This window comes from Panulirus ornatus, chromosome 12 (genome assembly GCF_036320965.1).
Source record: "Panulirus ornatus isolate Po-2019 chromosome 12, ASM3632096v1, whole genome shotgun sequence".
Lineage (NCBI taxonomy): Eukaryota > Metazoa > Arthropoda > Malacostraca > Decapoda > Palinuridae > Panulirus > Panulirus ornatus.
In genome coordinates, this window is record NC_092235.1 from 38,277,615 (window position 1) to 38,298,534 (window position 20,920).

A 20,920-nucleotide genomic window follows, 5' to 3' on the forward strand; every position below is an offset into this window, starting at 1 on the left:
AAGTGTTTATATTTCTGAATATTGTCATATAACCGAGGTGAAAGTGTTATGCGTTGCTACGTTTGATGCAATGTATGTCCTATCATGTAAGTGCTGCCATGTAAATGTCACAGACATGATGCCATGTAAGTGTTTAGATCATGCGTCAGCAACCCAGTGTCCTGATCATATGTTGTCATGTGAAGGCATTTCAACTTCATGTATTGGCATATAGAAGTATGTACGTTATATGATGGTCAGGCTTCGTGCTGAAGAACATAGTCCATCTAATAGCATAAAGCAGTGGTACCCTAGGGTAGTGCTGGCAGAGGCTGCTCTAACGGCAACACAAGTGTCGCTGGGGTAAAATCTTCTAAAGACGAGGCGTAGCTTTACTGTCTGGCGGACAAGGTGGTCAGATACGCCAGGATAAGTGTGCTCCCTAATTTGCTTTTATTTTTCAAAATTTCGGTGAATTTTCAGGTTGCAAGCCACAAAACCGGCTTTCCTAATTGATCACTATGTTAAAAAAAATGTGTGGACACTGTGGACCTGCTTGTTAGGAAGTATAAGATAAAATCACTGTTGAGGCACCTGCCTGCCAGTGTGAGGAGGAGGTGATGTTGAGGCACCTGCCTGCCAGTGTGAGGAGGAGGTGATGTTGAGGCACCTGCCTGCCAGTGTGAGGAGGAGGTGATGTTGAGGCACCTGCCTGCCAGTGTGAGGAGGAGATGATGTTGAGGCACCTGCTTGCCAATGTGAGGAGGAGATGATGTTGAGGCACCTGCTTGCCAGTGTGAGGAGGAGATGATGTTGAGGTACCTGCCTGCCAGTGTGAGGAGGAGATGATGTTGAGGCACCTGCCTGCCAGTGTGAGGAGGAGATGATGTTGAGGCACCTGCTTGCCAGTGTGAGGAGGAGATGATGTTGAGGCACCTGCCTGCCAGTGTGAGGAGGAGGTGATGTTGAGGCACCTGCTTGCCAGTGTGAGGAGGAGATGATGTTGAGGTCTGCCTGCCAGTGTGAGGAGGAGATGATGTTGAGGCACCTGCTTGCCAGTGTGAGGAGGAGATGATGTTGAGGCACCTGCCTGCCAGTGTGAGGAGGAGATGATGTTGAGGCACCTGCTTGCCAGTGTGAGGAGGAGATGATGTTGAGGTACCTGCCTTCCAGTGTGAGGAGGAGATGATGTTGAGGCACCTGCTTGCCAGTGTGAGGAGGAGATGATGTTGAGGCACCTGCCTGCCAGTGTGAGGAGGAGATGATGTTGAGGCACCTGCTTGCCAGTGTGAGGAGGAGATGATGTTGAGGCCTGCCTGCCAGTGTGAGGAGGAGGTGATGTTGAGGCACCTGCTTGCCAGTGTGAGGAGGAGATGATGTTGAGGCACCTGCTTGCCAGTGTGAGGAAGAGATGTTGTTGCAGTACGTGCCTGCCAGTGGGAAGAGGGAACGTTTTGAGACATCTGCTTGCCTGTAGGAGATGTTGCTGAGGCACCTGCCTGCCAGTGGGAAGACGGGATATTTTTGAGGAACCTGTCTGCTATGAAGAGATGTTCTCTTTGTTCCTGGACGGGCTGTAGGAGGGGAACGTGATCTTGGTTTCTGGACATATGTTTGGGAAGTTGTGTGATCACGGATGATGGACTTCACAGTCGGGAGGAACGTTATTTGACAGCTGGATTCGTCAGTGCGATGGCGAGAGAACACATGGTGAACCCTCTGGTAACTCAATGTTGTTGAATTTGCTGGTGAGGAGATGGTTTCTTAAAGCTGCTGGACCTGATGGGGAGGTGCAACACTCGTGGTTTCTTGGCCACTGGATTTGCCGTGGTTATGTATTGCGGTCTTGGTTACTCATCAAAGACGGGTGTAAATCCTCTTGAATGTTTTCATACACTGTATATAAGGGAGGATTGAAATTGTATGAAAATTACATTATTCATAAAAAGATTGTAATATCATGCTAAATACTCTGGTTAATGTATCTAGATACATTTCCAGATACATTTCAACTACACAGTGATTGGACAATACAGCATTATAATTGGTTATATGATTCAAGTACAGATCAACCTATTGCCTAAAATCCTTGTCTCATACACTGATGATGTCTTTAATAACTTCTGTATCACTAAACTGTTGATATTTTTTGTATTACAGAACGCTTGGAACAGCTGGCCATATTTACCATAAGAAACTTGCTTATGGCAGGTCAGTGAAACGAATAGATAAACAAATGAAGAAAAAACTTATGTTTAGTCTTCTGTAGTTTCTTTTTCTTTACTTCGTTTACTTCTGGTTTGAACACTCTGAAAATACAAGATCAACATGACACTCGACAAGAAAGGAAACTAAATGGCTTCCAGTTTCTGAGGGTTTTCACATCAAACTAATTACATAACAATGTATTGTGTCAGGCATGCGAATGCATATTTAATTGCCCCTTATGGTAATAGCGTTGATAGCTCCCCAGTGTTCATTTCCTAAAATTAAAGATTGTCACCAACCCAATTATCATTCATAACTCAGTATTTCTTTATATCGATACTTGCTGTGTGTTGAGTGAGTTTCATATTCTATTTCTCTATTGTCACATGTTCCATAATCAACAACATTATGTTATATTACCTTTAAGGAAGTATGTAGAGAGAATATTTTGGTGTGTGGGAAGAATCTCATGCTATCATCCACGGCCTGAATATATGACTCTCCCTGAAAAAGAATGGCTTTGAGAACTTATGCATAGATTATGTATTCATGAAAACTAATTACTTTCTAATTATGTATCTAAAGAGACACGTAAATGATAACAGCCACTTTACTGCCCGTCTCTGTGATTACTGAAGCTGTTTATGGTGGAAGAGGAGGCATTCATGGTTCCTTCTCGATGAGAAGGCGCGTGTTCATGGTTGTTGGCTGGACCTATTCATCAGGAGCATCAAGCCTATCTTTGGTAGGTGTTTCTGTACTGGGGAGGTGCATGTTCTGACCCTGCCGAGGGGGAGTGTTGCATTTGCAGTTGCAAAACTATACACATAAAAGTTGTGTGTTCACATGTGCCGGACTTGTTGGTGTTGGGAAGGGCACACATGAGTGATGGGCCTCTAAGTGGAGAGAAGTTCCTCTCTTAGTGGTCAACCTGACGATGGGCAGAAAAAACATTGTCACTAACACAACCAATGGAAACATGTATTCACGGATTCAACCAAACCAGCCAATGGGGAGAATGTGGATCTCACACACACACACACACACACACACACACACACACACACACACACACACACATGGTTATTAGATCCACAAGTAGCGGAACGTGTTCATGTTTACTGACCTCACTGATGGGGAGGTGTGCGTCCTTTGCTGCTGGACCAGTCGGTGGGGATGAGCACACGTATGGTTGGTGGACCTGTTGGAAGGATGTGAGCTTGAAGTTGCTGGACTTGCTGATGGAGGGAGGTGTACGACTACGAGTGATGGGCCAGTTGGTGGAAGAATGAGAATCACAGGAGTTGCTGGTGGAAATAAGCTTGGCTTGTCAGTGTTGAAGTGTGTACTTACGAACACTGGATTTGTCGGGTTCATGTTCATGAATACTGGACCCAAAGTGAGTGGACCTGCCGGTAGCGGGGTGTTCGTTCCTGACGGATGAATCTCCCGGTGTGGAGGTGGTCGCTTATAGTTTCTGGATCTCCCGCTATGAAGGAAGACGCTCTTGGGTCACAGTGAAGGTGGTAGGTATGAACAAACTCTCACTTCCTGGACGTCCTGTCAACGAGGAATGTCTTCATGGCTGGTGGGTTGTCTGTTGTTGAAGCGTGCTTACGTACCTCGGGTTGGCTAGACAGGTTGGTGGGATATACGACCATGGTGCATTGACCTGCCGTAGGATGGAACTTACAAAGAGTAAGAAAAACATGGTCAACAGCACACTTGCAGCAACTGAGATCGAAAATGATGAATTTTCTTTTTATTTCAGTAAGAAACATAAATGAGACACAAACGCTTCCGCTACATTTTTCACAACTTTCATATGATTTTGAGGTTTAAAATTCTATGAATATGGAATAACTGAAAAGTCCATCTAAGTTCATAAACCATTATAAGCAATCAGAAAGATGAACCTATGTCTTTGTTGACCATGAAATCCTTTCGAAAGAAAAGAGAAAATTCTTACATCACATAGTGATCTCAGGGCATTGGATACCATCTGTCAAGATGAAAAAGCTAACAGTTAGTAGTGTATGGATGACAAGTATGACCAGATACAGAGATTTTCTAAGCCCTCAACAAAATGAAGACATTTTAGAACTAATATCGTAAACCAGTATTGACAGTGGTATGAAACAATATGATACCTAAGAAGGATATTTTATGTTTCAAAGCATAGTGTTGTATGTTATCTATGTGAATAACATTTACAAGGATGCATAAGTAAGACACCATAGCCCTTCTGTGAGCGTATATCGAAGACCAGATCATCAAACTTTTAATCTATAGACCTCATCCAAGATTGGTGCTAGCGGTGAGCTACAGTTTGCCAAAGCATGATGCAATCATATTCTGAATGAATTTAAGCAGTACAGCGAACAACTCAAAAAGATTTCCGACTGAAGTAAACCTTTGCGAGTCCCAATCATGAGGGATGAGACATTCACGAGAGAGAACACAATGTTCCAAGTGAAGAGATAACAGAGATTCATCTACAGCTCCCAATCCTTCGTTTGAACGGTATTCAAAACGCACAGTTCAAACTGGGCTTTCAAATAATTAGCGTTTCATATTTTACCGATAGAGAGATATTCACGAGGAACTTTTACCTGTGAATGTGCTCTTTGAAGAGGAAAGCTAATGTAATCATAATAAATGATTGCACCTTCATTCTCACTGATGTTCATATACTGTGCAATGCGCAAGACTTTTATGATAAAAGGAAAAAAGCAAACTACCGATCAGGGAAGTGCTAGCGTTTCCTCGTCAATGAGAGCTGGGAGATGAGTGAGGCTGTGGCTGGAAAAGAAAATAATAAAAAAGATTTCTTTTGCCAACACGGCATCTTGCCTTCTTGATCCTTAACGTTCCTTTCATCAGCTTTGTATGAATCATTAGTTTACCCGGGGTAGATTGATTTATTGGACTACAGGTAGGCGGGCCAAGGTGGTGGTTACGGGTCGGAGCACACAGCCATTAATCAGGTGAAGGCACCAAACCCCAGCCCAAGTCCAGCACTTCTCCCGCCCCTCAGACAACACCTGACCTTTCCAATCGTCGCTTGCTTCACTCTCCACTTACACGCCAATTATATATATATATATATATATATATATATATATATATATATATATATATATATATATATATATATTTTTTTTTTTTTATTTTTTTGCCGCTGTCTCCCGCGTTTGCGAGGTAGCGCAAGGAAACAGACGAAAGAAATGGCCCAACCCACCCCCATACACATGTATATACATACGTCCACACACGCAAATATACATACCTACACAGCTTTCCATGGTTTACCCCAGACGCTTAACATGCCTTGATTCAATCCACTGACAGCACGTCAACCCGGGTATACCACATCGCTCCAATTCACTCTATTCCTTGCCCTCCTTTCACCCTCCTGCATGTTCAGGCCCCGATCACACAAAATCTTTTTCACTCCATCTTTCCACCTCCAATTTGGTCTCCCTCTTCTCCTCGTTCCCTCCACCTCCGACACATATATCCTCTTGGTCAATCTTTCCTCACTCATTCTCTCCATGTGCCCAAACCATTTCAAAACACCCTCTTCTGCTCTCTCAACCACGCTCTTTTTATTTCCACACATCTCTCTTACCCTTACGTTACTTACTCGATCAAACCACCTCACACCACACATTGTCCTCAAACATCTCATTTCCAGCACATCCATCCTCCTGCACACAACTCTATCCATAGCCCACGCCTCGCAACCATACAACATTGTTGGAACCACTATTCCTTCAAACATACCCATTTTTGCTTTCCGAGATAATGTTCTCGACTTCCACACATTCTTCAAGGCTCCCAGAATTTTCGCCCCCTCCCCCACCCTATGATCCACTTCTGCTTCCATGGTTCCATCCGCTGCCAGATCCACTCCCAGATACACTTCACTTCCTCGAGTTTTTCTCCATTCAAACTCACCTCCCAATTGACTTGACCCTCAACCCTACTGTACCTAATAACCTTGCTCTTATTCACATTTACTCTTAACTTTCTTCTTTGACACACTTTACCAAACTCAGTCACCAGCTTCTGCAGTTTCTCAAATGAATCAGCCACCAGCACTGTATCATCAGCGAACAACAACTGACTCACTTCCCAAGCTCTCTCATCCCCAACAGACTTCATACTTGCCCCTCTTTCCAAAACTCTTGCATTCACCTCCCTAACAACCCCATCCATAAACAAATTAAACAACCATGGAGACATCACACACCCCTGCCGCAAACCTACATTCACTGAGAACCAATCACTTTCCTCTCTTCCTACACGTACACATGCCTTACATCCTCGATATATATTTATATATATATATATATATATATATATATATATATATATATATATATATATATATATATATATATATATATATATATATATATGTATATCCCTGGGGATAGGGGAGAAAGAATACTTCCCACGTATTCCCTGCGTGTCGTAGAAGGCGACTAAAAGGGGAGGGAGCGGGTGGCTGGAAATCCTCCCCTCTCATTTTTTTTTAATTTTCCAAAAGAAGGAACAGAGAAGGGGGCCAGGTGAGGATTTTTCCTCTAAGGCCCAGTCCTCTGTTCTTAACGCTACCTCGCAAACGCGGGAAATGGCGAATGGTATAAAATATATATATATATATATATATATATATATATATATATATATATGAAGTCTGTTGGGGATGAGAGAGCTTGGAAAGTGAGTCAGTTGTTGTTCGCTGATGATACAGCGCTGGTGGCTGATTCATGAGAGAAACCGCAGAAGCTGGTGACTGAGTTTGGTAAAGTGTGTGAAAGAAGAAAGTTAAGAGTAAATATGAATAAGAGCAAGGTTATTAGGTACAGTAGGGTTGAGCGTCAAGTCAATTGGGAGGTAAGTTTGAATGGAGCAAAACTGGAGGAAGTAAAGTGTTTTAGATATCTGGGAGTGGATCTGGCAGCGGATGGAACCATGGAAACGGAAGTGGATCATAGGGTGGGGGAGGGGGCAAAAATCCTGGGAGCCTTGAAGAATGTGTGGAAGTCGAGAACATTATCTCGGAAAGCAAAAATGGGTATGTTTGAAGGAATAGTGGTTCCAACAATGTTGTATGGTTGCGAGGCGTGGGCTATGGATAGAGTGGTGCGCAGGAGGATGGATGTGCTGGAAATGAGATGTTTCAGGACAATGAAACAACGAAATAGAGACTTTTGGATGTTAATGTGCTGAGAGGTGCAACTGGAGGGATGTCTGATCATTATCTTGTGGAGGCGAAGGTGAAGATTTTTGGGGGTTATCAGAAAAGAAGTGAGAATATTGGGGTGAAGAGAGTGGTGAGAGTAAGTGAGCTTGGGAAGGAGACTTGTGTGAGGAAATACCAGGAGAGCCTGAGTACAGAATGGAAAAGGTGAGAACAAAGGAGGTAAGGGGAGTGGGGGAGGAATGGGATGTATTTAGGGAAGCAGTGATGGCTTGCGCAAAAGATGCTTGTGGCATGAGAAGCATGGGATGTGGGTTGATTAGAAAAGGTAGTGAGTGGTGGGATGCAGAATCAAGATTATTAGTGAAAGAGAAGAGAGAGGCATTTGGACGATTTTTGCAGGGAAAAAATGCAAATGAGTGGGAGAGGTATAAGAGAAAGAGACAGGAGGTCAAGAGAAAGGTGCAAGAGATTAAAAAGAGGGCAAATGAGAGTTGGGTTGAGAGAGTATCATTATTTTTTAGGGAGAATAAAAAGATGTTTTGCAAGGAGGTAAATAAAGTGCGTAAGACAAGGGAGCAAATGGGAACTTCAGTGAAGGGGGCTAATGGGGAGGTGATATCAAGTAGTGGTGATGTGAGAAGGAGATGGAGTGAGTATTTGGAAGATTTGTTGAATGTGTTTGATGATAGAGTGGCAGATATAGGGTGTTTTGGTGGAGGTGGTGTGCAAAGTGAGAGGGTTAGGGAAAATGATTTGGTAAATAGAGAAGAGGTAGTAAAAGCTTTACGGAAGATGAAAGCCGGCAAGGCAGCAGGTTTGGATGGTATTGCAGTGGAATTTATTAAAAAAGGGGTGACTGTACTGTTGACTGGTGGGTAAGGTTATTTAATGTATGTATGATTCATGGTGAGATGCCTGAGGATTGGCAGAATGCTTGCATAGTGCCATTGTACAAAGGCAAAGGGGATAAGATTGAGTGCTCAAATTACAGAGGTATAAGTTTGTTGAGTATTCCTGGTAAATTATATGGGAGGGTATTGATTGAGAGGGTGAAGGCATGTACAGGGCATCAGATTGGGGAAGAGCAGTGTAGTTTCAGAAGTGGTATAGGATGTGTGGATCAGGTGTTTGCTTTGAAGAATGTATGTGAGAAATACTTAGAAAAACAAATGGATTTGTATGTAGCATTTATGGATCTGGAGAAGACATATGATAGCGTTGATAGAGGTGCTCTGTGGAAGGTTTTAAGAATATATGGTGTGGGAGGCAAGTTGTTGGAAGCAGTGAAAAGTTTTTATCAAGGATGTAAGGCATGTGTACGTGTAGGAAGAGAGGAAAGTGATTGGTTCTCAGTGAATGTGGGTTTGCGGCAGGGGTGTGTGATGTGTCCATGGTTGTTTAATTTGTTTATGGATTGGGTTGTTAGGGAGGTGAATGCTAGAGGTTTGGAAGGAGGGGCAAGTATGCAGTCTGTTGTGGATGAGAGAGCTTGGGAAGTGAGTCAGTTGTTGTTCGCTGATGATACAGCGCTGGTGGCTGATTCATGTAAGAAACTGCAGAAGCTGGTGACTGAATTTGGCAAAGTGTGTGAAAGAAGAAAGTTAAGAGTAAATGTAAATAAGAGCAAGGTTATTAGGTACAATAGGGTTGAGGGTCAAGTCAACTGGGAGGTAAGTTTGAATGGAGAAAAACTGGAGGAAGTAAAGTGTTTTAGATATCTGGGAGTGGATCTGGCAGCGGATGGGACCATGGAAGCGGAAGTGAATCATAGGTTGGGGGAGGGGGTGAAAATTCTGGGAGCCTTGAAGAATGTGTGGAAGACGAGAGCATTATCTCGGAAAGCAAAAATGGGTATGTTTGAAGGAATAGTGGTTCCAACAATTTTGTATGGTTGCGTGGCGTGGGCTATGGATAGAGTTGTGCGCAGGAGGATGGATGTGCTAGAAATGAGATTTTTGAGGACAATATGTGGTTTGAGGTGGTTTGATCGAGTAAGCAATGTAAGGGAAAGAAAGATGTGTGGAAATAAAAAGAGTGTTGTTGAGAGAGCAGAAGAGGGTGTTTTGAAATGGTTTTGTCACATGGAGAGAATGAGTGAGAAAAGATTGACCAAGAGGATATATGTGTCAAAGGTGGAGGGAACGAGGAGACGTGGGAGACCAAATTGGAGGTGGAAAGATGGAGTGAAAAAGATTTTGAGTGATCGGGGCCTGAACATGCAGGAGGGTGAAAGGCGTGCAAGGAATAGAGTGAATTGGAACGATGTGGTATACCGGGGTCGACGTGCTGTCAATGGACTGAACCAGGGCATGTGAAGAGTCTGGGGTAAACCATGGAAAGTTGTGTGGGGCCTGGATGTGGAAAGGGAGCTGTGGTTTCGGTTCATTATTACATGACAGCTAGAGACTGAGTGTGAACGAATGGGGCCTTTGGTGTCTTTTCCTAGCGCTACCTCGCACACATGAGGGGGAAGGGGTTGTTTTTCCATGTGTGGCGAGGTGGCGATGGGAACAAATAAAGGCAGACAGTATGAATTTTGTACATGTGTATATATGTATATGTCTGAGTGTGTATATATACGTGTACATTGAGATGTATAGGTATGTATATTTGCTTGTGTGGACGTGTATGTATATACATGTGTATGTGGGTTGGGTTGGGCTATTCTTTCGTCTGTTTCCTTGCGCTACCTCGCTAACGCGGGAGACAGCGACAAAGCAAAATAAGTAATAAATATATATATGTATAAATATATGTATTGGAAAGGATCACAATTTTGCGCGTGATCATGATATTCCTATGAGTCCACGGGGAAAATGAAACACGATAAGTTCCCAAGTGCACTTTCGTGTAATAATCACATCATCAGTGGAGACACAAGAGAGAAATATATGTCAGCTGATATACATCGAAGAGACGAAGCTAGGACGCCGTTTGGTAAACATGTGATTGTCCAAAACAAACAATGAGAGTTCATAAACTTATCATTTTATAAATCTTATCAACAATAAAGTTATCTAATTTGTATAGACCATCACTAATATTAAGATTATGATTATTTGTGTAGTTAAAATAGAAGATTCAATGATATTCAATGAGTTAATAACTGTGATGGCGTTACTCCAGTCAATACAATGATCATAGTTTTTAACGTGATTAAACAAGGCATTTGATCCTTGTCCCGTTTCTATACTATATTTATTTTGCTTAAGTCTAACAGAAAGATCCTTACCAGTCTGACCAACCTAAAATTTATCACAATTTCCACAAGGAACATTATAGACGCATCCAAGGGAATTTTGTGGTAAATTCCTGATTAAGAATTTTATAGTATTATTGTTGCTATAGTATTATTGGTGTCAATGGGAGGTTTGGGCTCAACTCTATATAATGATTTCTTTGCTAACTTAAGGGATTCATCAATGAAAGGTCTATGGTACTTTAAATTAGATCCAATAGAAAATATATTCTCGGACTCATCATCAATAAACTCTGGACTGCAAATACGTAATGCACTAAGGAACATAGATTGAAATGATGATGATTTAGCTCTGTCATGTTGAGATGAATAATAATGGATATATGAGCATACATTGGTGGGTTTTCTGTATGTGCTAAACTTAAAGACTTTGTCACATCAACACAGCTGGCTTCCCTGTTAGGGCACACAAAACTTAACCCATAGCCTAATGCACACAAGGAATCTTTATCTAGTTGTTTATTAGACAGCTGTGTTGATGTCACTAAGTCTTTTTGTAATTTAGAAAAATACAGTAATTTAACTAATGATGAAATTAATATCTGTAATATACACTAAGGGTTTAGTGTATGCCAGTGTGTCAAAACCAGTGGAAGCTAATTGCCTTAAAAGATTCATAAGAGCTATTAACACCTTAATAAAAGACAAGGATATACATATTACCAAAGTAAATAAGGCTAACACTGTTGTGATTTTAGACAAAAGTAACTATTTATCTAAAATGAAGAATCTTATAAATGATTACACAACATATTCCAAACTTAGTAAAAATCCCTTAGAAGCAGTTAATTCTCATTTCAATAAAGAAATGAAGTTGTTGTTGACAGGTAACATTTCTCTTATGAAACGTTTGTCATCTTTGTCCCCTTCATTGCCATATATGTATGGACTTATCAAAAGACATAAACAGAATTTTCCATCAAGACCTATAGTGAGTTCAGTAGGCTCCATCACATATAAATTGTCAAAATGGTTAGTTTCTTTATCAAGCCATTTAGTGGATAAGGTATCAATTCTATAATCATGAACAATGTAGATTTAGTCAACAAGCTAAAGAATATCAATGTTAATTTTGATTTCAAACTAGTTAGCTTTGATGTTTCCTCACTTTTCACTAAAGTTCGAGTTGGTGAACTTTTAGAATATTTATTTGATGTCTTGGATGATATTCATTTACCTGTTTCAAAGTCTATTGAACTGATAAAATTGTGTATAAAAGACTGTGTATTTCAATTTAATGGAGATTATTATGCGCAAAAATTTGGTATGGCAATGGGTAGCCCTCTTTCACTTGTTCTAAGTAATCTTTATATGGAATTTTTTGAAACAAAATTACTAAAGGATATCTTACCTTCTAATGCAATTTAGTTTAGGTATGTAAATGATGTTCTTTGTGTTTGGCCAACAAATAAAAATGTACAAATATTTCTTCCCTTACTTAACAATTTAGTACCTTCCATCAAATTTACTGTAGAAAATGAAAATATTGGTATATTACCATTTTTAGATTGCATGATCCATAGACAAGGAAGCAAGTTTAAGTTTAGCACATACAGAAAACCCACCAATGTATGCTCACATATCCATTATTACTCATCTCAACATGACAGAGTTAAATTATAATCATTTCAATCTATGTTCCTTAGGGCATTACGTATATGCAGTCCAAAGTTTATTGATGATGAGTTTGAGAAGATATATTCTATTGGATTTAAGTTAAAGTACCCTAGATCTTTCATTGATAAATCCCTAAAGTTAGCAAAGAAATCATTTTATAGAGTTCAGCCCAAACCTCCCATTGACACCAAGAATCTTTTAGTTCTCCCTTTTAATAATAATTTCACTTTCCTTCCCATGTTGCTTAAATCCTTTAATGTAAAGGTTGCCTTTAGCAACAATAATGCCATAAAGAATATCTTGATCAGGAATTCACCAGAAAATTCCCTTGGATTCATCTATGAAGTGACTTCTGGAAATTGTGCTAAATATTTTGTTGGTCAGACTGGTAAGTATCTTTCTGTTAGACTTAGGCAACATGAATGTAGTATAAGAACGGAACAAAAATCAAATGCCTTGTTTAATCACGTTAAAAACTATGATCATTATATTGACTGGAGTAACGCCATTACAGTTATTAAATCTAACTCTATTACCAAGAGAAATATCATTGAATCTTCTATTATTAAGTACTCAGATAATTATGATCTTAATGTGAGTGATGGTCTGTACAAATTAAATAACTTTATTGTTGATAAAAGTTGTAAATTGATAAGTTTATGAACGCTCGTTGTATGTTTTAGACAATGACATGTTTACCAAATGGCGTCCTAGCTTCGTCTCTTCGATGTATATCAAATGACTTATATTTCTCTCTTGTCTCTCCCCTGATAGTGTGATTATTACACGAAAGTGCACTTGGGAACTTATCGTGTTTCATTTTCTCCGTGGACTTATAGGAATTTATTTTTATTCATTTATTTTGCTTTGTCGCTGTCTCCTGCATTAGCAAGGTAGCGCAAGGAAACAGACGAAAGAATGACACAACCCACCCATATACACATGTATATAGATACATGTCCACACACGCAAATATACATACCTATACAACTCAATGTATACATATATATACACAAACAGACATATACATGTATAGATATGCACATAATTCATAGTCTGCCTTTATTCATTTCCATCGCCACCTCGCCTCACATGGAATAACAACCCCCTCCCCCTTATGTGAGCGAGGTAGCGCTAGGAAAAGACAACAAAGGCCCCATTCGTTTACACTCAGTCTCTAGCTGTCATGTAATAATGCACCGAAACCACAGCTCCCTTTCCACATCCAGGTCCCAAAAAACTTTCCATGGTTTACCCGAGACACTTCACATGCCCTGGTTCAATCCATTGACAGCACATCGACCCCGGTATACCATATCGTTCCAGTTCACTCTATTTCTTGCATGCCTTTCACCCTCCTGCATGTTCAGGCCCCGATCACTCAAAATCTTTTTCACTCCATCTTTCCACCTCCAATTTGGTCTCCCACTTCTCGTTCCCTCCACCTCTGACACATATATCATCTTTGTCAATCTTTCCTCACTTCTTCTCTCCATGTGACCAAACCATTTCAAAACACCCTCTTCTGCTCTCTCAACCCCACTCATTTATTACCACACATCTCTCTGACCCTTACATTACTTATACGATCAAACCACCTCACACCATATATTGTCCTCAAACATCTCATTTCCAGCACATCCACCCCCCTCCGCACAACTCTATAGCCCACACTTCGCTACCATATTACATTGTTGGAACGACTATTCCTTAAAACAAACCCATTTTTGCTTTCCAAGATAACGTTCTCGACTTCCACACATTTTTCATCGCTCCAAGAACTTTCGCACCCTCCCCCATTCTATGATTCACTTCCACTCCCATGGATCCATCCGCTCCCAAATCCGCTAGCAGATATCTAAAACACTTCACTTCCCCCAGTTTTTCTACATTCAAACTTACCTCCCAGTTAACTTGCCCATCAACCTTGCTCTTATTCACATTTACTCTCAACTTTCTTCTTTCACACACTTTACCAAACACCTGCAGTTTCTCACACGAATCAGCCACCAGCGCTGTATCATCAGAGAACAACAATTGACTCACTTCCCAAGCTCTCTCATCCACAGCAGACTGCACCTTTGCCCCTCTTTCCAAAACTCTTGCATTTACCTCCCTAACAACCCCATCCAAAAACAAATTAAACAACCATGGAGACATCACGCACTCCTGCCGCAAACCTACATTCACTGAGAACCAATCATTTTCCTGTCTTTCTACACGTACACATGCCTTACATCCTCGATGAAAACTTTTCACTGCTTCTAACAACTTGCCTCCTACACCATATATTCTTAATACCTTCCAAAGAGCATCTCTATCAACTCTGTCATATGCCCTCTCCAGATCCATAGATGCTACTTACAAATCCATTTGCTTTTCTAAGTATTTCTCACATACATTCTTCAAAGCAATCACCTGATCCACACATCCTCTACCACCTCTGAAACCACACTGCTCTACCCCAATCTGATGCTCTGTACATGCCTTCACCCTCTCAATCAATACCCACTCATTTAATTTCCCTGGAATACTCAACAAACTTATTCCTCTGTAATTTGAGCACTCACTTTTATCCCCCCCGCCTTTGTGCAATGGCACTATGTAAGCATTCCGCCAATCCTCAGGAACCTCACCATGAGTCATACATTCATTAAATAACCTTACCAACCAGTTAACAATACAATCACCCCCTTTTTTAATAAATTTCACTGCAATACCATCCAAACCTACTGCCTTGCCGGCTTTCATCTTCCGCAAAGCTTTTACCACCTCTTTTCTATTTACCAAATAATTTTCCCTAACCCTCTCACTTTGCACACCAACTCGACCAAAACACCCTATATCTGCAACTCTATCATCAAACGCATTCAACAAATCTTCCAAATACTCACTCCATCTCCTTCTCACATCACCACTACTTGTTATCACCTCCCCATCAGCACCCTTCACTGAAGTTCCCATTTGTTCCCTTGTCTTACGCACTTCATTTACCTCCTTCCAAAACATCATTTTATTCTCCCTAAAACTTAATGATACTCTCTCACCCCAACTCTCATTTGCCCTCTTTTTCACCTCTTGCACTTTTCTCTTGACCTCCTGCTTCTTTCTTTTATACATCTCCAACTTATTTGTATTATTTCCCTGCAAAAATCGTCCAAATACCTCTCTCTTCTCTTTCTCTAATATTCTTACTTCTTCATCCTACCACTTACTACCCTTTCTAATCTGCCCACCTCCCACATTTCTAATGCCACAAGCATCTTTTGCGCAAGCCATCACTGCTTCCCTAAATACATCCCATTCCTCCCCCACTCCCCTTACGTCTTTTGTTTTCACCTTTTTCCATTCTGTACTCAGTGCCTTCTGGTACTTTCTCACAGAAGTCTCCTTCCCAAGCTCACTTGCTCTAACCACTCTTTTCACCCTAGCATTCTCTCTTCTTTTCTGAAAACCTCTACAAATCATCACCTTTACCTCTACAACATAATGATCAGACATCTCTCCAGTTGCACCTCTCAGCACATTAACATCCAAAAGTATCTCTTTCGCGCGCTTATCAATTAACACGTAATCCAGTAACGTCCTCTGGCCATCTCTTCTACTTACATACGTATACATGTGTATATCTCTCTTTTTAAACCAGCTATTCCCAATCACCAGTCCTTTTTCATCACATAAATCTACAAGCTCTTCACCATTTCCATTTACAACACTGAGCATCCCATGTACACCAATTATACCCTCAACTTCCAAATTACTCACCTTTGCATTCAAATCACCCATCACTATAACCCGGTCTCATCTCATGCCCAGGTGCATATGCACCAATAATCACCCATCTCTCTCCATCGACTTTCATTTTCACACATATCAATCTAGAGTTTACTTTTATAAACTCTATCACATACTTCCACCTCTCCTATTTCAGGAGTAGTGCTACTCCTTCCCTTGCTCTGTCCTTTCACTAACCCCTGACTTTAATACCGAGACATTCCCAAACCACTCTTCCCCTTCACTCTTGAGCTTCGTTTCACTCAGGGCCAAAACATACAGGTTCCTTTCCTCAGACATACTACCTATCTCTCCTTTTTTCTCATCTTGGTTACATCCAGACACATTTAGACACACCAAACTGAGCCATCGAGGAGGATGAGCTACCCCGCACGACTCCTTCTTGTGTTTCCGGCTTTAGAAAGTTAAAATACAAGGAGGGGAGGGTTTTCAGCCCCACCCCTCCCCCTCCCCTGTAGTCGCCTTCTACGACACGTGAGGAATGCGAGGAAAATATTCCTTTTCCCCTATCCCCAGATATATATATATATATATGTATATATATATATATATATATATATATATATATATATATATATATATATATATATATATATATATATATATATATATATTTTTTTTTTTTTTTTTTTATACTTTGTCGCTGTCTCCCGCGTTTGCGAGGTAGCGCAAGGAAACAGACGAAAGAAATGGCCCAACCCCCCCCCATACACATGTACATACACACGTCCACACACGCAAATATACATACCTACACAGCTTTCCATGGTTTACCCAAGACGCTTCACATGCCTTGATTCAATCCACTGACAGCACGTCAACCCCTGTATACCACATCGCTCCAATTCACTCTATTCCTTGCCCTCCCTTCACCCTCCTGCATGTTCAGGCCCCGATCACAAAAAATCTTTTTCACTCCATCTTTCCACCTACAATTTGGTCTCCCTCTTCTCCTCGTTCCCTCCACCTCCGACACATATATCCTCTTGGTCAATCTTTCCTCACTCATTCTCTCCATGTGCCCAAACCATTTCAAAACACCCTCTTCTACTCTCTCAACCACGCTCTTTTTATTTCCACACATCTCTCTTACCCTTACGTTACTTACTCGATCAAACCACCTCACACCACACATTTTCCTCAAACATCTCATTTCCAGCACATCCATCCTCCTGCGCACATCTCTATCCATAGCCCACGCCTCGCAACCATACAACATTGTTGGAACCACTATTCCTTCAAACATACCCATTTTTGCTTTCCGAGATAATGTTCTCGACTCCCACAGATTTTTCAAGGCTCCCAAAATTTTCGCCCCCTCCCCCACCCTATGATCCACTTCCGCTTCCATGGTTCCATCCGCTGACAGATCCACTCCCAGATATCTAAAACACTTCACTTCCTCCAGTTTTTCTCCATTCAAACTCACCTCCCAATTGACTTGACCCTCACCCCTACTGTACCTAATAACCTTGCTCTTATTCACATTCACTCTTAACTTTCTTCTTCCACACACTTTACCAAACTCAGTCACCAGCTTCTGCAGTTTCTCACATGAATCAGCCACCAGCGCTGTATCATCAGCGAACAACAACTGACTCACTTCCCAAGCTCTCTCATCCCCAACAGACTTCATACCTGCCCCTCTTTCCAGGACTCTTGCATTTACCTCCCTAACAACCCCATCCATAAACAAATTAAACAACCATGGAGACATCACACACCCCTGCCGCAAACCTACATTCACTGAGAACCAATCACTTTCCTCTCTTCCTACACGTACACATGCCTTACATCCTCGATAAAAACTTTTCACTGCTTCTAACAACTTGCCTCCCACACCATATATTCTTAATATCTTCCACAGAGCATCTCTATGAACTCTATCATATGCCTTCTCCAGATCCATAAATGCTACATACAAATCCATTTGCTTTTCTAAGTATTTCTCACATACATTCTTCAAAGCAAACACCTGATCCACACATCCTCTACCACTTCTGAAACCACACTGCTCTTCCCCAATCTGATGCTCTGTACATGCCTTCACCCTCTCAATCAATACCCTCCCATATAATTTACCAGGAATATTCAACAAACTTATACCTCTGTAATTTGAGCACTCACTCTTATCCCCTTTGCATATATATATATATATATATATATATATATATATATATATATATATATATATATATATATATATATATATATATATATATATATATATATATATATATATATATATACATATATATATATATATATATATATATATATATATATACATATATATATATATATATATATATATATATATATATATATATATATATATATATATATATATATATATATGTATATATATATATATATATATATATATATATATATATATATATATATATATATATATATATATATATATATATATATGGAAAAAGGTGAGAACAATAGAAGAAAGGGGAGTGGGGGAGGAATGGGATGTATTTAAGGAATCAGTATTGGATTGCGGAAAAGATGCTTGTGGCATGAGAAGCGTGGGAGGTGGGTTGATTAGAAAGAGTAGTGCGTGGTGGGATGAAGAAGTAAGATCATTGGTGAAAGAGAAGAGAGAGGCATTTGGAAGATTTTTGCAGGGAAAAAATGCAATTGAGTGGGAGATGTATAAAAGAAAGAGACAGGAGGTCAAGAGAAAGGTGGAGGAGGTGAAAAAGAGGAAAAATGAGAGTTGGGGTGAGAGAGTATCATTAAATTTTAGGGAGAATAAAAAGATGTTCTGGAAGGAGGTAAATAAAGTGCATAAGACAAGGGATCAAATGGGAACTTCAGTGAAGGGCGCTAATGGGGAGGTGATAACAAGTAGTGGTGATGTGAGGAGATGAAGTGAGTATTTTGAAGGTTTGTTGAATGTGTTTGATGATAGAGTGTCAGAAATAGGGTGTTTTGTTCGAGGTGGTGTGCAAAGTGAGAGGGTTAGGGAAAATGATTTGGTAAACAGAGAAGAGGTAGTGAAAGCTTTGCGGAAGATGAAAGCCGGCAAGGCAGCAGGTTTGGATGGTATTGCAGTGGAATTTATTAAAAAAGGGGGTGACTGTATTGTTGACTGGTTGGTAAGGTTATTTAATGTATGTATGACTCACGGTGAGGTGCCTGAGGATTGGCGGAATGCGTACATAGTGCCATTGTACAAAGGCAAAGGGGATAAGAGTGAGTGCTCAAATTATAGAGGTATAAGTTTGTGGAGTATTCCTGGTAAATTATATGGGAGGGTATTGATTAAGAGGGTGAAGGCATGTACAGAGCATCAGATTGGGGAAGAGCAGTGTGGTTTCAGAAGTGGTAGAGGATGTGTGGATCAGGTGTTTGCTTTGAAGAATGTATGTGAGAAATACTTAGAAAAGCAAATGAATTTGTATGTAGCATTTATGGATCTGGAGAAGGCATATGATAGAGTTGATAGAGATGCTCTGTAGAGGGTATTAAGAATATGGTGTGGGACGCAAGTTGTTAGAAACAGTGAAAAACTTTTATCGAGGATGTAAGGCATGTGTACGTGTAGGAAGAGAGGAAAGTGATTGGTTCTCAGTGAATGTAGGTTTGCGGCAAGGGTGTGTGATGTCTCCATGGTTGTTTAATTTGTTTATGGATGGGGTTGTTAGGGAGGTGAATGCAAGAGTTTTGGAAAGAGGGGCAAGTATGAAGTCTGTTGTGGATGAGAGAGCTTTGGAAGTGAGTCAGTTGTTCGCTGATGATACAGCGCTGCTGGCTGATTCATATGAGAAACTGCAGAAGCTGGTGACTGAGTTTGGTAAGGTGTGTGAAAGAAGAAAGTTAAGAGTAAATGTGAATAAGAGCAAGGTTATTAGGTACAGTAGGGTTGAGGGTCAAGTCAATTGGGAGGTAAGTTTGAATGGAGAAAAACTGAAGGAAGTAAAGTGTTTTAGATATCTGGGAGTGGATCTGGCAGCGGATGGAACCATGGAAGCTGAAGTGAATCATAGGGTGGGGGAGGGGGCGAAAATCCTGGGAGCATTGAAGATTGTTTGGAAGTCGAGAACATTATCTCGGAAAGCTAAAATGGGTATGTTTGAAGAAATAGTGGTTCCAACAATGTTGTATGGTTGCGAGGCGTGGGCTATGGATAGAGTTGTGCACAGGAGGGTGGATGTGCTGGAAATGGGATGTTTGAGGATAATGTGTGGTGTGAGGTGGTTTGATCGAGTAAGTAATGTAAGGGTAAGAGAGATGTGTGGAAATAAAAAGAGCGTGGTTGAGAGAGCTGAAGAGGGTGTTTTGAAATGGTTTGGGCACATGGAGAGAATGAGTGAGGAAAGATTGACCAAGAGGATATATGTGTTGGAGGTGGAGGGAACGAGGAGAAGTGGGAGACCAAATTGGAAGTGGAAAGATGGAGTGAAAAAGATTTTGAGTGATCGAGGCCTGAACATGAAGGAGGGTGAAAGGCGTGCAAGGAATAGAGTGAATTGGATCGATGTGGTATACCGGGTTGACGTGCTGTCAGTGGATTGAATCAGGGCATGTGAAGTGTCTGGGGTAAACCATGGAAAGTTGTGTGTGGCCTCGAGGTGGAAAGGGAGCTGTGGTTTCGGGCATTATTGCATGACATCTAGAGACTGAGTGTGAACGAATTCGGCCTTTGTTGTCTTTTCCTAGCGCTACCTCGCACAAATGAGGGGGGAGGGGGATGGTATTCCATGTGTGGCGAGGTGGCGATGGGAATGAATAAAGGCAGACAGTGTGAATTGTGTTCAATGGGTATATATGTATGTGTGTGTGTGTGTATATATATGTGTACATTGAGATGTATAGGTATGTATATTTGC